At 44.8% G+C, this 23,139-nt stretch overlaps 1 long non-coding RNA gene and 1 pseudogene across 1 annotated transcript; both read right to left on the bottom strand.

The window, feature by feature from the left end:
• Positions 1 to 1,991: 1,991 nt before the first annotated feature.
• LOC115193428 (uncharacterized) lies at positions 1,992 to 3,868 on the bottom strand. Its single transcript, XR_003878179.1, has 3 exons — positions 3,739 to 3,868; positions 2,144 to 2,246; positions 1,992 to 2,018 (listed from the first exon to the last, which is right to left on the bottom strand). It is a non-coding gene; the product is annotated as an uncharacterized LOC115193428 (long non-coding RNA).
• Positions 3,869 to 10,989: 7,121 nt separating this feature from the next.
• LOC115194635 (myotubularin-like) overlaps positions 10,990 to 23,139 on the bottom strand; it is a 44,792-nt pseudogene continuing 32,642 nt past the window's right edge.

The following is a 23,139-nucleotide window of genomic DNA, read 5'->3' as shown; positions in this document are numbered from 1 at the left end:
AGAGAGAGGGAGAGGAGAGAGGGAGACCGAGAGGAGACCGAGAGAGAGGGAGAGAGCGAGAGAGGGAGCCGAGAGACGAGAGAGAGAGAGAGAGAGAGAGAGAGAGAGAGAGAGAGAGGAGAGAGAGAGAGGAGAGAGAGAGAGAGAGAGAGAGAGAGAGAGAAGAGAGAGAGAGAGAGAGAGAGAGAGAGGAGAGAGAGAGAGAGAGAGGAAGAGAGAGACAGAGAGGGACTGAAGACAGAGACCCTAGTGCTACTAACCCACAGCCTTGATGGTCTCTCCCGGTACCAGTGGAACCTCATCCGTCTGGACCTGCTTGGTTCCGTCTAGGAGGCTAGAACATAGAACCACAATAAGGAACAGATCTAGAACTTTTTTAAACAGAACCTCCCGTCCTAAGCAGAACCATTTCTCACTGCCACAGACTACAGCTAAAGAGGTGAAAGCCAAAGAGAGGGGTAGGCACTGGGAGAGTGAAACAAAGGGGGTAAGTGGAGAGAGGGATCAAAGAGGAAATGGAGAGATTGTTCCTTCTCCTTGTCTATAGCTCTGTCAGAGGCGGCATAAGGCCCTATGTGGCTCAAGCATGAATCGTGGGTTTGATTCCAGCTTGAGCCACACATACGTAAAATGTTTGCACGCATGACTATGTCTCTTTAGATAAAATCGTCTGCTAATTAGCATATATCATAAGGGGCAGGAGAGAGGGATGGAGGGATAGAGCGAGAGACTTGCCAAAGCATTAGCGGGAAGTTCAGAGTCATGTTGCCCTGGTAAATATGTCCCCCTTCCATAGAGTCCTGAACCAGGGAGAGGCATGGTAACCGTGGAAGCAGAGGGCAATAGGAAGAGTTAACTTGCAACTGTAACAGAATTATCTTGAGTGTGAAGGAGGAAAGAGAACAAGAGAATAAGGAGAGAAAATAGAGCGGAGAGAGAGGGAGAACGTGAGAGAAAGAGAGCGAGAATGCAGAAAAGGCAGAAGAGTTGATGAAAGGGTCTTTGAGGCCCAAAAGGTCATGTCTCCTCTACAGAGACAGGATATGAGGCGTGTGTGGGTGGCAGAACTTTGTAGAAAAATTTGAATAGTTAGAATCAGTAGAGTTCTAACAGGAAGTGAAGAAGGGAACGCAGAAGGAAGTGAAGAAGGGAACGCAGAAGGAAGTGAAGAAGGGAACGCAGAAGGGAGCGAAGCTACACAACGTTGCAGACAGGCTAAGTAACACCTTGAAGTCTGTAGACCAGAGTATCTGTAGCCTTGAAAGTAAGACACACGGACAGAGACAAAGCAGCAGCTCCTACAAAACTACAACACACAAAGAACTAGCTGAAAGCTTGAGACAGCCATAGAAGAGCAGTAGGTCTTCACACAGGAAAAACGGTTTTCTACATAGCTCTGTATTCCACACGCTCCTTGACAGGTTGTCAAGTAGTAAGATAATATTAAAATGGGTTCATGGACGTTTGGAAGCAGCAACAGTCCTTAAATCTTACACTCAGAACAGACCGCTTGGACACCTGTGGGTTACAGACACACACACACACAACACACACACACACACACACACAGATAAGCCTAGTGGACACTAACATCACCAGGAGGCAAAGCTGCAACAGGTGGTGAGAGAAGCATTGACACACTGAATACAAAAGCTATAAAACCTCTAAACCGCTGTAAAACAGCTTTAGACCAGGGTTTCCCAAACCCTGGGTGTATGTTCTGGGTTTTGTCCTCAATATCCAACTCACCAACAAGCTTTGATTATTTCAACCAGCCCCTGTAGTGCTGGGACAAAAACCAAAACGTGTACCCAGTGGGGCCCTGGACAGAGTTTGGGAAACCCTGGTGTAGACTGGAATGGAAGCAAAAGAGTGACTGAGTCAGGTGACGTAGACTACGACCCAAATCCCGCTCTACACAGCTACTTGAAGTGTATAAGCACACACACACACGCACACACACACACACACCTGTGGTTAATTAACCTCACCCTTGGGAAATCTGTCCTCCTCCAATCCTGTCAGTCAGAAAACACAACTGTGTGATGACCGTGTGTCTAAACCTCTTACTGTATGCCTGTGTGTGTGTGTGTGTGTGGTGTGTGTGTGTGTGTGTGTGTGTGTGTGTGTGTGTGTGTCCCACCTTGCAGTCTCCGGATGCAGTGTCTGCAGGTACAGATGATATCTGGCTGGAGATGGTGGCTGCTATCAGCTGCTTACACCACTCTACATGAGAACCTGTAGGACTGGAGGAGGGAGGAGGGAGGGAGGAAGGAGGGAGGAGGAGCCGGGGGAGGGAGGAGGGGACGGGGGATATACAGAAAGTGAGAAGGAGGAAGAGAGACATGGCAGGGGAATAGACAGAGTGCAAAAGAGAGGGACAGACAGACACAGATATGCTGACAGAGAGACGACAGGGAGACAGGGGGTTCAAGGGAGACCCAACCAAATCATGAGAAACTAAAAGATAATAATTACTTGACACATTGGAAAGAATTAACAAAACAACTGAGCAAACTAGAATGCTATTTGGCCCTAAACAGAGAGTACACTGTGACTGACCCAAAATTAAGGAAATCTTTGACTATGTACAGACTCAGTGAGCATAGCCTTGCTATTGAGAAGGCCGCCGTAGGCAGACCTGGCTCTCAAGAGAAGACAGGCTATGTGCCACTGCCCACAAAATGAGGTGGAAACTGAGCTGCACTTCCTGACCTCCTGCCAAATGTATGACCATATTAGAGAAACATATTTCCCTCAGATTACACAGATCCACAAATAATTAGAAAACAAACCGATTTTGAAAACTCCCATATCTACTGGGTGAAATTCCACAGTGTGCCATCACAGCAGCAAGATTTGTGACCTGTTGCCACAAGAAAAGGTAAACCAGTGAAGAACAAACACCATTGTAAATACAACCCAAATGTATTTATGTTCCCTTTGTGTTTAACTATTTGCACATTGTTAGAACACTGTTTATAGACATATGACATTTGAAATGTCTATTATTTGGAACTTTTGTCTGTTTACTTTCATTTAATTATTATTTCACTTGCTTTGGCAATGTAAACATATGTTTCCCATGCCAATAAAACCCTTTAAATTGAACGATAGTAAACATGTATATCGCTAACTGTAAATCATTAGCCTATTGGAGAGATACCACAGACCTAGGCTAGACTTGACAGTCAGACACAGTAGTTACGTTACAATAAATAAGCCTGCGTGCAACATTCTGGGCTAAAATAGGTCGCGGTTAGGCCGATTCCTGCTGGGCAAAGACACTGCTTTATAACTGAGGCGTGTTCACTTGGCACAGACCCCGACGCGTCCATCTGGCGCGCTCATTGCTGAACACACGAGGATATTAGAGATTCATGTACTGCTTTGTTTCACCGGACAATAATCGAATGCATGTTGCAGAGCAGTGCAACGCTTTGGAAAGCAAACATTAAAAACCGTCGCTTTCTCGTTGAAAATTACACTAACAACATATGTCAAACAAGTCCCCTAAATGCATGCGGACAACATCGCCCATCAGCCAATGCACAAATAGTATAACATTGTAGTAACATTGTAACTGTTTTGCAACAACATATGGTAAACAATGGTCTAGGCTGCAGCCTACGAAAGAGACATTCGCTCTTCTATTTCCACTGCCCAGTGTAAATGATCCTAACATTGTAGCTAGTAACATTGTAACAGTTGTGTACCGATATCAAAATAACCTATCACCTGTCCAACGTCTCCACGCTATCCTGTTTCGATCCAGAGGTGGCCAACGTCCGAGGCTTGTTTCGATTCGGTACTCCCGGCTGCGCAGTGCCATCTCCACCGGCAACTCCTCCAAACAACTGCTTTTCCATTTTCCTCTCCACTCAACCCGGGTTCCTTCTCGTTAGATGATGGATCAAATCTAATCCTTTCCGATTGTCAACAGATCTGGGTTGCCGGCGACGTGTTTAAGAATTTGTTTGCTATTAGCTCACAGCACGAGACAGAATACGGTTGTTCGCTCACTGCCAAGTCTAATTGTGTTATTAACTGATAAATTAGGCGTTTATTTATTTACTAGAAGGAAGCAGAAGCCGAGCGCTTTAACACCCCCCCACGCGAACCACGAAGATTACCCAAAATGCATTTCTGGAGCTAGAAGCTCACATCCCCATCAACCAGTTTCAGCTAAAAACCATTAGATTGAGGATGTATGAACTTTTTAGTCCTACTTCCCATAAAATAGGTCTGGTTATTACATTGTTAGTGCGCCTGCAAATGTCGGTCACAGGTACATGTAACCGCCCAAATAAAGGAAACATTTGAGTAAATGAGGGCTACAACGTATATCGAAAGCAGGTGGCTCCACATAGGTGTGGTTCCTGAGTTAATTAAGGAATTAACATCCCATCATGCTTATGGTCATGTTTAAAAATGCCCAGTTGCCCACTTTGAAAGAGGGGTCTTAAAGGAGCACAGGGGGTTTAATGGGTGTTTATCTCAGTCTCCAGAACTCAACCCAGTTTAACACTTATGGGAGATTCTGGAGAGGTGCATGAGACCGGGTTTTCCACCACCATCAACAAAACACCAAATGTTAGGATATTTTAGAGAAGAATGGTGTCCGCATCCAAGAGTTCCAGACACTTGTAGAATCTATGCCAAGGTGCATTGAAGCTGTGGTGGCCCAACGCCATAGTAAGACACCTGATGTTTTCTTGTCAGTTACCTGTAACTTATTACAGGAAGCTAGGGTAGGCCCCATTGAAATGTAGCTACAAAGTATACTGAACATAAATATAAACGCACCATGCAACCATTTCAAAAGGTTTTACTGAGTTAGTTCATATAGGGAAATCAGTCATTAATTAATTTAATGTAATGCAAGTAATTTATTAGGCCTTAATCTATGGATTTCACATGACTGGGAATAAAGACATGCATCTGTTGGTCACCGATACTTTTAAAAAAGGTAGGGGTGTGGATCAGAAAACCAGTCAGTGTCTGGTGTGACCACTACTTGCCTCATGCAGCGCATCACATCTCCTTTACATAGAGTTGATCAGGTTGTTGATTGTGGCCTGTGGAATGATGTCCCTCTCCTCTTCAATGACTGTGCAAAGTTGCTGGATATTGATGGGAACTGGAACGCGCTGTCATACATGTCGATCCAGGGCGTCCCAAACATGCTCAATGGGTGACATGTCTGGCGCATATGCAGGCCATGGAAGAACTGGGACATTTTCAGCTTTCAGCAATTGTGTACATATCCTTGCAACATGAGGTCGAGCATTATCACGGTGAGCATGAGGAGATGGCGGCAGGATCTCGTCTTATGGTAGAGAAATTAACATTCAATTCTCTGGAAAAAAGCTCTGGTGGACATTCCTGCAGTCAGCATGCCAATTGCACACTCCCTTATAAACGTGAGACATCTGTGGCATTGTGTTGTGACAAAACAGCACACTTCAGTGGCCTTTTATTATTGTCCCCAGCACAAGGTGCACCTGTGTAATGATCATGCGGTTTAATCAGCTTCTTGATATGTCAGGTGGATCGATTATCTTGGCAAAGGAGAAATGCTCACTAGCATGGGGTAAACAAATGTGATTTTTGTTGTTGAGAAATATGCTTTTTGTGTATTTGGAACATTTCTGGGATCTTTAATTTCAGCTCATGATACATGGGACCAACACTACACAGTGCTGAAAAAAGTAACCAATTGTCATACTTAGGGCTGAGACATCCTATGAAGGGACAAGATCAGTTTAGGGCTGAGACATCCCATGAAGGGACAAGGTCAGTTTAGGGCTGAGACATCCCATGAAGGGACAAGGTCAGTTTAGGGCTGAGACATCCTATGAAGGGACGAGGTCAGTTTAGGGCTGAGACATCCCATGAAGGGACAAGGTCAGTTTAGGGCTGAGACATCCCATGAAGGGACAAGGTCAGTTTAGGGCTGAGACATCCTATGAAGGGACGAGGTCAGTTTAGGGCTGAGACATCCCATGAAGGGACAAGATCAGTTTAGGGCTGAGACATCCCATGAAGGGACAAGGTCAGTTTAGGGCTGAGACATCCTATGAAGGGACGAGGTCAGTTTAGGGCTGAGACATCCTATGAAGGGACGAGGTCAGTTTAGGGCTGAGACATCCCATGAAGGGACAAGGTCAGTTTAGGGCTGAGACATCCCATGAAGGGACAAGGTCAGTTTAGGGCTGAGACATCCCATGAAGGGACAAGGTCAGTTTAGGGCTGAGACATCCCATGAAGGGACAAGGTCAGTTTAGGGCTGAGACATCCTATGAAGGGACAAGGTCAGTTTAGGGCTGAGACATCCTATGAAGGGACGAGGTCAGTTTAGGGCTGAGACATCCCATGAAGGGACGAGGTCAGTTTAGGGCTGAGACATCCCATGAAGGGACAAGGTCAGTTTAGGGCTGAGACATCCCATGAAGGGACGAGGTCAGTTTAGGGCTGAGACATCCCATGAAGGGACGAGGTCAGTTTAGGGCTGAGACATCCCATGAAGGGACGAGGTCAGTTTAGGGCTGAGACATCCCATGAAGGGACAAGGTCAGTTTAGGGCTGAGACATCCCATGAAGGGAAAAGGTCTGAATACCCACATGAGCAGACATTAGATAAGAGATTTTCCTAATTTCAATATGACCTGAATAAACAAAGGATAATAAAAAAATATCACATTACGACCCCAAGAATAAGAATGAAAGAAACAACCCAATTCAACATGTTTTTTTTTAAAGTGAGAAATCTTTAAATTAATTTAATCAGCATTATTTACACAACAACCAACATGGACTACTCATACATGAGAGGAGTAGTACAGCCTGAATCCTACATCTGTTTGTGTTGTCTTGCCAAAACTCCCATGTAGGCTGGGTGCCAGTTGGTTTCTGCTCGCCCTGGCATGAACAGAGCAGACAAAGACTGGCATGTAAGCTTTGTCCAAGCCAGACAGACTCGTAGAGCAGGAGTCTATCTCCTGTTACTGTAGCAAGAGGCAGCTTGTTGTACAAGTACACCCCCCTTGACAGTACGCCCCCTGAAACAGACTGGCACTCAAGCTAACTCCTATGGTCATGACTCAAAAGGATTTGGCAAAACAGCACAAACTGATCTGGTACACCAGGCTAGGGAGTAAGTAGGCTATAATATGACAGAAATCCTTTAGACTAGATATCCCTATGTTAAAGGTAGAATACATGAAGAAAATTAACTAAATCACTAGCGACAGCTGGCACCCTATTCTCTGGTCAAAATAAGTGCACTATATTGGCAGTAATAGGGTGCCATTTGGGACTAATAGTGTGCCATTTGCACAGCCTTTATCAGTGCTCAATTCTTCTAGGGCTGGAATTCAGTCAAACTCGTTATGCCGATGTTTTTGGCAGTGTCTTTGTTTACAAACTAATGTCCATGCATAGCCTTCTCATTGTGGAAAAACATGGAAGCATCTATTTGTGATGGGGATACTTCCTTGTGGTAGTAAATTATTACCACTCTTCAGGGATTATATTTGACCATGGGGGTAAAAGAGCTCCTGCATAAATACCACAATGAGTTTGATTGAAGGCCGAGGCTGTGGATCAGACTTTCCTGGACCCCTGTACGTAATTCTCTACTTTAAGCAGTCTCAGCTCTACACATATAGAACCACCCTTCACATTTCTAGTGTCAATGGTGAATTATAATTCTCCCAATTTTACAGATGAAACTTCCATGCAGCATCTGCATAGCAACTATTTGATCTCAGTTTCATGGGGATATGCAATTAGATCGTTATGCTAATATATTCAGTTTCCTAGTTAAATATAGGTTAAATAAAAATACATGTAGAATGCTATCATTGTGTTTTTGCAGACATTGATTGAGCTTTGATCTAACATTATTAAAAGAGCACCATTCGCTAGAACAGCCGGTTCCCTACGAGTAGAACAGAGACTGTGTGTAAAGTAGAGAATCCCGCACAATAGCAGAAGCTTCGGGACATTTAGCTGTCCAGAAGAGGGGTCCAGAAAAGTCAGATCCTCAGCCACTCCATTGATCTAATCACGCCCCTATTTACACAATCACAGGTGAAGACTCAAAAGGAACTGAATCAAATCTCCCACAATTCATGATTCACTGTCCTCTTCTGTTAGAAATCAAAATCTCAAAATGCAAAAAAAATTTATGTAACAAGAAATCCACAAATTATTAGCCAACCATTCAAAGAAACAAAACAAAAAATGTTTGTCCTACTACTTCCTTTTTATAAAACGTGTCAAATGGTACACTAAATAAATAATATTTTACAACAACTTAACAGTAAAATCAGTTTTGTTTGAGGTAATTACATCATAGTTACTGTACTTGTATAAAGTAAAAAAAATAAACAAAATAGATTTCATTTTTTGCCTAAAAAACAACCAACCAACAAACCAAAAAGTGTTTTACCTTGTTGTTCATTTCACTCTTGGCTTTGTTTTTAAACTTTTTCACCTCATTGAGGCCAAAGTCTTCCGAAGTGACGCATTCTGGGGTAGCATTAGGGAGCGAAAAGGTAGTGCCTGAAAGGTTTAAATATCAAGAGACCTCATGTTTAGCCCACCATCACCACCATCTTTCAATAGATGTTCAGCAACAAGCCCTTTAAGTTCTCTCTCTTGTATGGTCTTTCCATATCCAGTGGTGACTGTTTTCAACAAGAGTTATCCTACCCAAAGGGTCTTGACCAGAAGGAGCATACATACTGTATCAACCAATCAGGACCTTTTCTTTCCCCGACACAACCAATTGGTTGCCTTCTTTCCCTTCCACAACCACCGGAATCCATCATTCCCCTGCCCCAGCAAATCGGGTGCTTTCTTTCCCCGCACCACAACCAATCAGGTGCTTTCTTTCCCTTTACCCCTCGCCACAGATGTCACACAGAGGAACAATGACAAAGACAAAGTTATAGTTTGGGTACATACAAAACATACACCTGAGGTTGAACTTCAGACGGTCAAAGGCACAGAACTGGACCTGACCAGCGTTCTCCAGAACACTGGATATGCCCTGTAAAGAGTAACTAAACAATTCCGGACTTTTCCCAACAATCTCAAAATCTATGGTGATTCTTGTCCAAAGAACTCTCTTGTCTGAGAATACATTGCCCACATCGTGATCCCTTGAAACGTTCTAAATGATTATGGACTTCCACCGATCTGATCCCACCTCCGGACATTGCTCTTGTCAAAGAACTTCTCCTGTCCACAGCTTTTCTTTGTAGATTATTTCTGAACCTACTCTGTGGGAGTCCAAAAACCTTCAGCAAATTTGAGCTAAACCATTTTGCTACGTGGATTGGGATCAAGAGGGTCGATGGCAAATGTTTACGTTTATGCCAAGAGGAGTTTGACCGTTTAAGGTAACAGGTTGTAAAGGTTCTGAAGTTGGAAGTTTGCAAAATGAGAGTTGGGTTGAGGCAGAACCACTGGTCACTATTATTGGACTGAGTGGACCTAGCCTGGTGCCAGATCTGTTTGTGCCGTCTTACAAACACATACGGTAATTGTAATGCATGACTAAGACCATATGAGTCACTTTAATAAATGTTTACATCCTGCTCTACTCATCTCATATGTATATACTGTATTCTAGTCAATGCCACTGACATTGCTCGTCCTAATATTATATATTTCTTAAATCCATTCTTTATGTTTAGATGTGTGTATTATTGTGAATTGTTAGATATTACTGTACTGTTGGAGCTAGAAACACAAGCATTTTGCTACACCCGCAATAACATCTGCTAAATGTTTCTGTGACCAATAAAAAATAAAGGGTTATTTTGAGTCGGCAAGACAGTACAATCAGATTTGGGACAAGGCTAGAGTGGATCACGATATGAGATAAAACTCTCAGCTCTCATAGGAACCAATACAGCTGACTGTGTCCCATCTCTCCCTAGACCTTCTACAGTACAATACAGAGGGATACTTGGCCTACTGGACATCATACACTGGAATACAATCAACCCCGATTAAAATGCTACAATTTGGGACTTATGAACATAGAACTGATTTATACTATTTCTGTGGTTATGAATGCTAAATAATTTATGTGAGTTGGGACGGGGGAATTGCAGTGGACTTGGTTTGCACTTACCCAACTGTGCACTTATCAAGAGGGGACTGTAGTTACTCAAGCTCCCTATCCAAACTTAACTGAATGATTGGACTGGTATTGCTTATGTTGGGACATAGGTACAGCTACAATGATTGAAGGGAAACTAGTCATATATACTTCTAGTCAAATTTTCATTCCCGTCTCCCATTCCCTCCCTGGTCATGGAGAGGAGTGCAGTGTATTCGGTCCTAGAGGAGCAGGGGCTACGATCCCATTCTCTACCCTTCTCCTGAAGTGTGCACTCATATACTCCCCCTCATAGATTTAAAAGGAAGGGACTGGTGTGAGAAATACGGTGGAAACTCCATCCAGCCATGCTTGCACCAATACAATGCATAAGCATGAAGGGGAGTGACTGAATGCACACTTCTGGGTGAATTGGAATGCAGCCAGTGAGTTTTAACCCTTTACACTTGACCTTCAGTATTGTTTATCTACAAAATATGTTTTATTTTATATTAAGGCTTCTTTGTTTTTGTGGAAAAAAACAAATATTCTATTAAAGTTGTGAAAAGGCTGTACTGTGACATGTTGCACTGTAACATGTTGCATAATCACCACGGTTACGTCTATTCCATGTTATGTATTGACTTCATTATTACTTTAAACTTTATGTACAAAAAAGTCTTCCTGTCTCAGGGTCAAACCCATTTCAGGAAGTGAATTGAAATTCAGAAATTCCAAAAGAACTGAACATTCTGAAATCCTGCAGAACTGAAAAAATCTTGATCAGGAAAAAATGTCACTTTTCAACTCTCAAATTTGGAACTTCAATTAATCCTATGATTGATTAACTGACATGTAATCAACACCCCCGGAGAGTGTGCATACACGTGGGTTGTGTACGTCGGAGTGTGTGTGACAACCCCACTCAGAAGGGGGTGTGCAGGTGTGTGACGTGCTGCGTGGGAGAGGCCGCGTTGGGGGTGGAGCTATTTGATAGGTGGGAGGAGTTAGGGGAGGAGTCAGAGAGCTGCAGTTCCTCTAGTTTCTTCAGGTATTCATCTCAGGGCTAACAGCTCTATGTAACGCTGTTCCACTGGACTCTGCTGCTGGAGAGTAGAGTAGAGCAGGGTAGGATAGAGCAGAGTAGAATAAACATAGAAAAGAACAGAATAGAGTAGAATATAAATAGGAATCACCACCGCCAGGGGGAGGCAGAGAGAGGGAGGAGACAGGAGGAGACAGGAGAAGGAGAGAGAGGAAGCAAAGGGGTGAGAGGATGGGGAGAGAAGGAAAAAAAATACTGTTAATTATATGCAAACAACGCAAACAGATAAGCATATAAACAATCACAAAGAGGTAGAGGCTCAAGAGACACACGGTGAAAACATGAATATTCATTATGATGCCTAGAGTGTTTTAAATGGGAGCAGCAAGCTGGTCTGATGCCAACACACAATACCGTTTATTTGTTTATTTAGGATCCCCAGTAGCGTTTGCCGAAGCAGCAGTTATTCACAAAAAACACATGACAAGTAACAAAACACTGATGGACAAGGACAGTCAAACAAATAAAAAATACAACGATATACAAACAATACAAAATATAATACAACTATAAAAATTGGGTGTGTTAGTGTCCCCTCACAGTGGCATGAGATGTTAAATCTTTTTATAAAAGGTAATGTTACTGTCTGCTCAGTAATAAGAGATGGAAGGGAGTTCCATGCGATCGTGGCTCTGTATAATACTGTGCGGTGCTGTCAATTTGTTTTGGACTTGGGGACTGTGAAGAGACCCCCGATGGCATGTCTTGTGGGGTATGTATGGGTGTCTGAGCTGAATGTCTGTATAATCAAATAACAATCTGGAATTTTCATTATAGTAATGCTTATCATAAAAACTAGAAGAGATACAGTTAATCTCTCCTCAACCAGGAAAGACTGCATGTTGTTGATGTTAGTTCTGTGTGCAGTTACGGGAAAGGCATTCTGCTTAGTTTTCAGCCAGCTGCAGCTTTGCTGCACCTGACCATATTACTGGACAGTAATGAAGATGGGACAAGAGTACAGCTGATGTGTCAAAAACACAGAACATATTTTAATAAACAGACATACCTCTCCCCATCTTCACAACACCTTTGTCAACATGACTTGATCATGATAACTGACCATCCAATGTAACTCCTAGGAGTTCAGCTTCCTTAACTCTCAATGGTCACACCTTTTATACACAACTCCAGAGAATGTTTTGAACCAAATACAATGCTTTTAGTTGTAGATGTATTTAAGACCAGTTTATTATAAAAATCACCTATTCTGATACTGACTAACTCTTTATTTAGAATTTGTGTAGGCTCACTGGCTTTGGGTGCTGACCAGGATTTCCGTTAGCCGGAAATGGCCGACTTTTGGACGTGAAAAAAAAGCCGATAAATTAAAAAAAACTGTTGCTGGCCAAAATGACCGGGAGATTACATTTAAAAATATATTTTTATTCATTGATGGAAATACATTTGACCGCCATGCTTATCGGTCTATAGGTCAATTTGTATAATTTTGAGGAATTAAAATGGTTTGTGTGTATTTTCGTTAGTCATCATGCATCTTATTTATCCAACACAACTATCACACAACATACAGAGCCTATTTTGAGTGTGATTTCTCCTGCAGTTCCTGAGCTGGTTGCTGCTGGAGTAAAACATGTGCTTTTATCAGCTCATTATTTGCGCAACAATTGTAAATGCCATCACGTCTTAAAAACAGTTTTGGTGCACGAAAAGAGCTACTATTTTTATTTCTCAATTGGTAATTGAAGCGCGCCTCCCAAGTGCAGGCAACCAGCAGTATGCATTTTGAAAACATTTTGTTTGAAACCTGAAAATGCCATTTCATATTATTTGAAACTGGAAAATGCCAATTTAATATCATGAGGCATGTCTTACCTTGCTTCAAAAGTAGCCTATAGGCCAAATCTGACCATGGAAATGTGGAGGCAATTACTTTGTATGAGTTTCTTGTTTGGGGAAGCTTACAATTTTTTCTACAATTTCAATAATAACATTTTCATTTCTTAAAATTATTTTCATGTTGTTAATCATAAGAAATAAAATGATAAATCTAAAAGTTAAAAGTCACCTAATGCGAGATGCCCAGCCTCTGCCATATGGACACATTGATACAGCGTGATGCATTGGCGGCTGAAGAAATGAGTGCATGGAACTCAGAGCCTATAGGCCAATGCAGTAGTAGACCACTGCTCTTTCACAACGATGATTGGTGATTATCAAGGAGGGGGAGATTGTTGGAAATATTTTTCTAAATAGCTTACTGTAAGGAACTATGGTTTGAATATATTATTCTCAGATGTAAAAAAATAAATAAAAAAAAAAAAAACGTTCCTTCATTTCGCACAGCAGGTCATTTACTTCTATGCATGCTCAGGTGCGCACGCTCCCTCAACATTATCAGGACAGAGAAACCAGACATGCTCAGGTGCGCGCGCTCCCTCAACATTATCAGGACAGAGAAACCAGACATGCTCAGGTGCGCGCACGCGCTCAACATTATCAGGACAGAGAAACCAGACACATGCTCATTGCGCACATGGAGCCCTCCAAACATAAGACCATGAAAACATTTACAAATCTCCTACATGATGGTTATGAAATAAACCAAACTTGTTTGTTTCTCACAAGTGTAGGAGGTTTTGAACTCCAAACAACGTTTCCACTCCAAGACTGAGAACAGTAGATGACTAATTAATATATGCATTAACATAAATTAATATAACCAAATGTGACCAACCGTCTTGATATTACATAGCAAGATTTGAAATTGGTGTTTTTTACATTGGATAAAAGTAGAGACTCGGAGCTAGAAAATGGTATATCATACACTACAATTGAGGAACAATGGGAAAGTAATTCTGCTTTGAAAGTTAATGAACTTCCAGAATGCCATACCTCACATTTGAGAAATGGCCCTCAAATGTTTGGTAAACCTACTGGAAAGCTCTTCGTCTACCCATTCAGCATCGTTCACACACTCTTAAGCCTTAGCCCCACCCATCTCTTTAAGGATTCACATGTGAGGCTATGTACTAAACATAAACATCCAAAGACTTCAAGACTAAAGGCTGGTTTATACTACGGGTGTGTCCGTAAATTTAATCTGGCGTGCCAGAGCATGCTCGTAAACTCAGAGAGTGTCAGATTGTCCGGTTGTAAATTCGGAGCGTTCAGAGTGCACACTGGACGCTCTGGCCAAGGAGTAGGGTTGATCCCAGCGTTCTGACCTATTAACAGCAGTCAAGCACCCAAGCTAACTGGCTAACATTGGCTAGCTACTTCCAGACAAATGAGAGAACAGCTCACTAACCATTTTACTCTCCATAGCAGAGCTGGTTAGGCTGTTTTCATGTTATGCAGTGTTGGTGACTGCAACTGTGCTGCTGGCAAAACATCAATTATGCTTTTTTTACATTATGTCACTGGCCATATTCAATGGGTGTTGAGCGCTAGTAAATTTGTTAATTATTCTGTGCTCTGGCACACTCGAGGAGAGTGCTCTGAAATCGAAGTAGATAGCCAGCTACGTCTATCAACAGTTGTCGCAGTGATAAACATTCTATTGAAATGGATACTTGCATAGTGGAGTCTTTTGTTAAGACATGTAGCTAGCTAGCTAGCTAGCTAAACAATGAACCATAATCCCAACTCATGACGTTACAACCCTGCATGAATCTGCAGGTAGCTAACCAACCAGGTTCAATGATAGCTAGCTATAACTAGCAATGCAAATGGCTGAGATACTAATAATGTTACTACACAGATACATGTAACGTTAGCTAGCTAGCCAACACATGGTACTCGGGAAGTATTCAAAGCTCTGGACTATTTCCAAATGTTGTTACGTTAGCCTTATTCTCAAATTGTTTTTTTTTTTTTATAAAACATCCTCATCAATCCACACTCAATACCCCATATTGACAAAGCGAATACAGGTTTAGAATTTTTTTGCAAATGTATTAAAAATAAAAAAACTGAAATAATATATTTACATAAGTCATCAGACCCTTTGCTATGCGACTTGAAATTGAGCTCAGGTGCATCCTGTTTCCATTGATCATCCTTGAGATGCATCTACAACTTGATTGGAATCCACCTGTGGTAAATTCAACTGATTGGACATGATTTCGAAAGGCACACACACACACACACACACACACACACACACACACACACACACACCACACACACCTGTATATAAGGTCCTACAGTTGACAGGAATTTTCCGTCTATAGACAAAGGAATTGTCCGTAGAGTTCCGAGACAGGATTGTGTCGAGGCACAGATCTGGGGAAGGGCACCAAAACGTTTCTGCAGCATTGAAGGTCCCCAAGAACACAGTGGCCTCCATCATTCTTAAATGGAATAAGTTTGGAACCACCGAGACTCTTCCTAGAGTTGGCCGCCCGGCCAAACTGAGCAATCGGGGGAGAAGGGCCTTGGTCAGGGAGGTGACTTCAACCCGATCGAACATCTTTGGAGAAACCTGAAAATAGCTGTGCAACGCTTCCCATCCAACCTGAGAGAGTTTGAGAGGATCTGCAGAGAAGAATGGAGAAACTCCCCAAATACAGGTTTGCCAAGCTTGTGGCGTCATACCCAAGAAGACTCAAGGCTGTAATCGCTGCCAATGGTGTTTGAGCAAAGTACTGAGTAAAGGGTCTAAATACTAACATAAAATGTGATATTTCAGTTTATTATTTTTACTACATTTGCAACAATATCTAAAAACCAGTTTGCCTTGTCATTATTGGGTATCGTGTGTATATAGACGAGAAAGTCTTTTTTTTTCCAGAATAAAGCTGTAACGAAAATGTGGAAAAAGTGAAGTTGGCTGAATACTTTCTGAATGCACAGTCTGTAATGGGGAATTGATAAAGTATCTAGCAGAGATTCCTCTCTCACATATGGAACTGAATTGCATTTTGGGAATGTTTGAAAATGCTGTTTTATTGACTGCTTTATTTCATGAGTTACATGTTCTGTTAAGATGCATTACCACGATCATCCTTCGTTTTGTTGACGTTGAGAGGTTGTTTTCCTGACACCATAGTCTAAATGTGATCTTGGTCATTCTGAACACCGTGGGTCGACACCCTAATGGGATATGCACCCAATGCATATGTGTCCGGTACATTTCTCAAATGGCTGGTAAATTAAAATCTTCCCGGTCACGTTGTCCGGCGCCACATTTTCCTAACAGAAACCCTGGTGCTGACATGTAGTGTGGAATCATCCACATACATGTTCATGCTAGCTGTGAGTAAGACCAGTGGCAAATCATTTCTAAAAATAGAGAAGAGTAACAGACCAAGGCAACTTCCCTGAAGGACACCGCACGGTACATATGATGTTATACAACTGGTGGTTCAAATCCTGAATGCTGATTGGTTAAAACCGCATTCCAACCGGTGTCTATTCCACAAGTTACCACCGGCTAAATCTATGATGTAAAAATGGCTATTTACTCTGTTCCATCTGACTGGGCAATCCACTGTCTCATCAGCCCAGCCAGACACGTTATAAACTTGATCTCCACTATAAAAAGCCTCTAGACATTATGTCACATATCTGATGCTAGAGAAGCTTCCATTGAAGAATACTATTAGCTATAGGTTCTATTGGTTAAATAACTCTCCAACCATGTGATGGCAGGTGATTTAAAGCCATAGCAAGTGAGTTTCAACAATAGCGATGTATGATCTATAACAGCAAAGGCTGCACTGAAATCTAACAATACAGCTCCATTTATCATCTATTAGCCAATCATCAGTCATGAGTCAGTGCAGTACAGGTTGAGTGCCATACTCCTATGCATGCTGAAAATCAGTAGTTAACTTGTTCTCTGAAAAATAGCATTGTATTTGGTCAAAACAAATCCTCTCCATCAGTTTACTAAGAACAGGCAGTAAACTGATTGGGTGGCTGTTAGAGCAAAAGGGTGCTTTACTATGTTCAGGTAGTAGAATTACTTTAGCTTCATTCCATGGCTGCAGACACACACACACACACACAGTCCTGTAGGCTTTGGTTAAAGACATAGCAAAATGTCTCTGTGTTTGTGTGATTATGACAGGGAAAGGATTATCTGCTCCACTGACTCAGACCCTGTTGACAGGGAGAGGGATGTTTGGGCTGCAGGGTGTGTTGTGGCGGGGGGGTTAATAGAGCTAGGGGGAAAGAGGGTGGTGTGTGTGGCGGGGGGGGGGGTTAAATAGAGCTAGGGGGAGGAGGGGTGTGTGTGTGTGGCGGGGGGGGGGTTAATAGAGCTAGGGGGAGAGAGGGGGGTGTGTGTGGCGGGGGGGGTTTAATAGAGCTAGGGGGAGAGAGGGGTGGTGTGTGTGGGGGGGGGGGTTTAATAGAGCTAGGGGGAGAGAGGGGGGGTGGTGTGGGGGGGGGGTTTAATAGAGCTAGGGGGAAGAGGGGGGTGTGTGTGGGGGGGGTTAATAGAGCTAGGGGGAGAGAGGGGGGTGTGTGTGGCGGGGGGGTTAATAGAGCTAGGGGGAAAGAGGGGTGTGTGTGGCGGGGGGGGGGGTTTAATAGAGCTAGGGGGAGAGAGGGGGGTGTGTGTGTGGCGGGGGGGTTAATAGAGCTAGGGGGAGAGAGGGGTGTGTGTGTGGCGGGGGGGTTAATAGAGCTAGGGGAGAGAGGGGGGTGGGGGGCGGGGGGTTAATAGAGCTAGGGGGAGAGAGGGGGGTGTGGCGGGGGGGTTAATAGAGCTAGGGGGGAGAGAGGGGGGTGTGTGGCGGGGGGGGTTTAATAGAGCTAGGGGGAAAGAGGGGGGTGTGTGTGGGGGGGGGGTTAATAGAGCTAGGGGGAGAGAGGGGGGTGTGTGTGTGGCGGGGGGGGGTTTAATAGAGCTAGGGGGAGAGAGGGGGGTGTGTGTGGGGGGGGGGTTAATAGAGCTAGGGGGAAAGGGGGTGTGGTGTGTGGGGGGGTTATAGAGCTAGGGGGAGAGAGGGGCGAGAGGGGTGGTGTGTGGTGGCGGGGGGGGTTTAATAGAGCTAGGGGGAGAGAGGGGTGTGTGTGTGGCGGGGGGGGGGGGTTAATAGGAGCTAGGGGGAAAGAGGGGGGGTGGTGGGGGGGGGGGGGGGTTAATAGAGCTAGGGGGAGAGAGGGGTGTGTGTGTGTGGCGGGGGTTAATAGAGCTGGGGGAGAGAGAGGGGGGTGTGTGTGTGTGGCGGGGGGGTTAATAGAGCTAGGGGGAGAGAGGGGGGTGTGTGTGGCGGGGGGGGGGTTAATAGAGCTAGGGGGAAAGAGAGGGGTGTGGTGTGGCGGGGGGTTTAATAGAGCTAGGGGGAAAGGAGGGTGTGTGTGGGGCGGGGGGGGGGGTTAATAGAGCTAGGGGGAGAGAGAGGGGTGCGTTGTGTAAGAAACAGGCAGCAAACAGACACCAACACTGCGAGTCATACAGGATGCCACGGCAACACTGCAGCAAACCAACCAAACCAGAGGCAATACTCAAAAATCAGACTGATCACAAGCAACGTTCCCTTAAGATGCACGCGGGCGCGTAGCCCACGGGACTGCCCCACAGAATAAAAATCAGCCCGTGCAGAGACGGGATTGAATTCATCAACTTTCTAGTTTTCCCCTTCAGTTAACACCAGTGCTTGACTTGGGCCGGCGCTGTCCGGAATGCCATACTGGCACTTCTATTTTGGGGGAATTGCGCATCGGCTCATCTACAAAATTAAAGTAACTATCGCTGTCCCAGAGTCACACAGAGGCAAAAAAGGTTGATCAAAGTGGAATGAAGGTAGGACCTTCATTGAATAGCAATGGAGAGTGGGCATTCATTTCTGATTTGTCTAAGTTATTTGCCACTAGGCTGGAATGGCAGTAGGCTGTGAGTGGCAGTAGGCTGTTGGAGATTGAACCAGATTGAAAACGTGCCAGCCTGAAAGGCATGATGCGTGTTCCAAGTTGTCAAATGAGGGTTTGTAATCATGAAAAGTCATGGAAATAGTTTCATAATGTTGTTAATGTAAAAGCATACTTTAAATATGATCAACCAATCAAAAAAATAAAAAAACGACATATCAGCCATGATCGGAATGACCTTTCAGTGCATGTCTATGGTGCTGGGTGTGTGCCAGGGAGTGGGCCGTTGCCCGAGGAGAGAGAGCGCGACAATTCAGCATTAGGTATAATTAGGTATAAGGGCCTTTCCACCGGCACTGTAGAGCCTAAATATATCTGCACCGTTGGAAAGCTGGGATTCCCCTCTATTAAAACACTAGCCATGTAGTTGCGACAACATTCAAAATATTCTAAGAATAGCCTACTTGACAAATAACTTGCTGTGCATAGATCTTCCCTGAAACATGAATACCTTTCTTTTGAAGTAGCCATACCTTATCCGTTTGATCCCTGATTTATTGAATGGGGGAATCATTTTATAAAGACAAAAGTATTTGGTTGTATGTTGAAAAAGCCAAGCCTGCACACCCAGAAGCTCTCCAGATGGAGGGTTGACCACAACAGTGCAGTTCAATGTCAATAATTCATACTTTTTCATGTAGGCTATAATAATAGTCATGACAATTTGGTTAAAAGTCATGGAAATGTGATTAACCATTAACAGTGAATAATCAGAGGTCTCCATTGCATAAAAAATATAAAATAATATGTAATTTGTGAATTTCAGTGAACATAGTCCAAATGGACTGACTTGGAAAAGACAGTCCTGCACTTCTTCCATCCCTAGTCTGGCACTGGGTTAACACGATCAACGTTGCCCTCTACTGAGGGTATTGCTAATATCAGCCACTTCCAATGCAACACACTCAAACAAAACAAACTATGCAAAGTATTTTCTTGTAGGCAGAACAACTGGAGTAGGATTCTATTCCATTGCCAGGCATGACTCAGCCCGTACATACAGATGTGTTTTTGAGACAGGCTGAATAAGCTAAGCAGCCAATAAGCAGCAGGTAGCATAATTGGTGATTTTCTGTAATAATGTTATGGGAATAATAATGAATTTTATTTTGTGAAGTGGTTTCTTGCGTCAAACAACATTTCCAGTCACCACCTTTATGTGAAAGACAAGTGGATAAACAGGTTAATGTCAAGCCCTAAATGTTTTTGCCCAAAACTCACAGAATGTAGGCCTACACTGAATACCACATATTGGCTGCTACTGTAGGCTGAATGATTAGAACAGATATTTCCATGTAAAAATGTTATGGGATGCATTTTCCATTGTTTTTGATGGTAGGCCACTCTGGTAGGCTACATTATGATCAAATAGCCACAGTAGCTACTTGGCCACTGTTATAACTAAGTTAAAGTGGGTACAGCCGGTGTTCATAGTAAACGTGCGCCAGAAGTTGCACAGAATTTACACCAACGTTCAAGTTTGCATGAGCAGACCTGAAATTAGCTCAGTGATGAAAATATTAGAGGGAACATTGATCGCAAGATAACCCCACTCTGATTGGCAGACTGTTTGACTGTACAGTTTGTTCAGTGCTGTGTATCAGTGTTGTAGCTCAATCCCAACAGCATTAAGTTAAATGGCTATTTTTTTGCCATATTATTGATCCCTCATTGATTCACTACTTTCCCACAATCTAAAAGCATTGTATTGGTGGAGGCAGGGGCCTTTTTAAAATCCGTGAAGGGAAGTGAACAAGTGCATACTTGGTAGGAAGAAGTGGTAAATTGGGACATTACTGTAGCAAAGTACCTGTTGTCGAATGAGAGGGTTCCAGCGGATACTGCAACCACAGTATTTCCCATTGTAACTTACATGTTTCATTCTATTAATTTACCGTTGTCGAATGCGAGGGTTTCCAGCGGATGTAGTAAGTCACCCAGATTCTAGGTGTCTCATGCTGGCTACGGGGTAGAGGACCCTATTGGACTCTGGGGTGTTAGAAGGGGTTCTGGTAGAAGGACAGATCACTGTTTAACCAATGACCACAGAGACACCGTCTTAGACCGCAAAACTCCTGGAGAGAGTGAGCGAGAGGGGGGGGAGGGGGAGAGAACGAGAATAATCAATTTTAGGGGTTAGAGAGAGACGTTAACCAGGGACCACAGAGACACTGTCCTTCCACCACAACACTCCTGAAGAAAGAGATGTGAGAAGAGCATTAATTGGGTCTTTTAGCACACACTTTTATGCGCAGCAGTAAACAGTAAACATAAATCTATTCAGTATGACCCGTTTGAAATCAAACCCACAATGATCTGAGCCATCGGAATCACAGAAGGAACATGAAGGATTCTGGAACAATAATTCAAGTCTTATGGAGACTCTCGTCTGTGTGTCAGAGAGCATTATTACGGCACCTCAGAACCAGTGATGCATCCCGTCGCTCTTCTGCTCTACTTAACATGATCAAGATGGAGGGAGGAGGGGAGGTGGAGGGAGGAGGAGGGAGGGAGGGGAGGTGGAGGGAGGAGGGGAGGTGGAGGGAGGAGGGGAGGTGGAGGGAGGGAGGGGGGGGGGGAGGTGGAGGGAGGGGGGGGTGGAGGGAGGAGGAGGGAGGGGGGAGGGGAGGGGGAGGGGAGGTGGAGGGAGGAGGGGAGGTGGGGAGGAGGAGGGAGGGAGGGGAGGTGGAGGGAGGAGGGGAGGTGGAGGGAGGAGGAGGGAGGAGGGGAGGTGGAGGGAGGGAGGGGAGGTGGAGGAGGAGGGGAGGGAGGAGGAGGGAGGAGGGGAGGTGGAGGGAGGGAGGGGAGGTGGAGGGAGGAGGGGAGGTGGAGGGAGGAGGAGGGAGGGAGGAGGAGGGAGGAGGGGAGGTGGAGGGAGGGAGGGAGGTGGAGGGAGGAGGGGAGGTGGAGGGAGGAGGGGGAGGTGGAGGGAGAAGGGGAGGGGGAGGGAGGAGGGGAGGTGGAGGGAGGGGAGGGAGGGAGGGAGGAGGGGAGGGGGAGGGAGGAGGAGGGAGGGAGGGAGGAGGGGAGGTGGAGGGGAGGAGGGGAGGTGGGGGGAGGAAGGGAGGAGGGGAGGTGGAGGGAGGAGGGGAGGTGGAGGGAGGGGAGGGAGGGAGGGAGGAGGGGAGGTGGAGGGAGGGAGAGGGAGGTGGGGGAGGGAGGGAGGGGAGGGGGGAGGGGAGGAGGAGGGAGGGGGGGAGGTGGAGGGGGAGGGAGGGAGGGAGGTGGAGGGAGGGAGGGGGAGGGAGGAGGAGGGGAGGTGGAGGGAGGAGGGGAGGTGGAGGGAGGAGGGGGAGGGGAGGTGGAGGGGAGGTGGAGGGAGGAGGGGAGGTGGAGGGGGAGAGGGAGGGGAGGTGGAGGGAGGTGGAGGGATGGAGGAGGGGTGGAGGAGGGGGGAGGGGAGGTGGAGGGAGGGAGGGGAGGTGGAGGGGGAATAGAAAGACAAAGAAAGGGTATGAGATTGAGGTAGAGCAGGGGTGTCGAACTAATTTCCCCATAAGGCCGCATTCGGTCTTCAGAGGTCTGAAGGGACGGAATTAAATGGATTATATTTACTATGTTATCTGTCTCGCTTTCATCGGATGACTGTCGGCAAGCTGGGCAGAGTGAAGAGACTGTAAATGACTGTCGGCAAGCTGGGCAGAGTGAAGAGACTGTAAATGACTGTCGGCAGCTGGCAGAGTGAAGAGACTGTAAATGACTGTCGGCAAGCTGGGCAGAGTGAAGAGACTGTAAATGACTGTCGGCAAGCTGGGCAGAGTGAAGAGACTGTAAATGACTGTCGGCAAGCTGGGCAGAGTGAAGAGACTGTAAATGACTGTCGGCAAGCTGGGCAGAGTGAAGAGACTGTAAATGACTGTCAGCAAGCTGGGCAGAGTGAAGAGACTGTAAATGACTGTCAGCAAGCTGGGCAGAGTGAAGAGACTGTAAATGACTGTCAGCAAGCTGGGCAGAGTGAAGAGACTGTAAATGACTGTCAGCAAGCTGGGCAGAGTGAAGAGACTGTAAATGACTGTCAGCAAGCTGGGCAGAGTGAAGAGATGTAAATGACTGTCAGCAAGCTGGGCAGAGT

The sequence above is a fragment of the Salmo trutta genome, chromosome 5 (assembly GCF_901001165.1).
Source record: "Salmo trutta chromosome 5, fSalTru1.1, whole genome shotgun sequence".
NCBI lineage: Eukaryota > Metazoa > Chordata > Actinopteri > Salmoniformes > Salmonidae > Salmo > Salmo trutta.
This window is presented reverse-complemented; position numbering and strand designations above follow the sequence as displayed.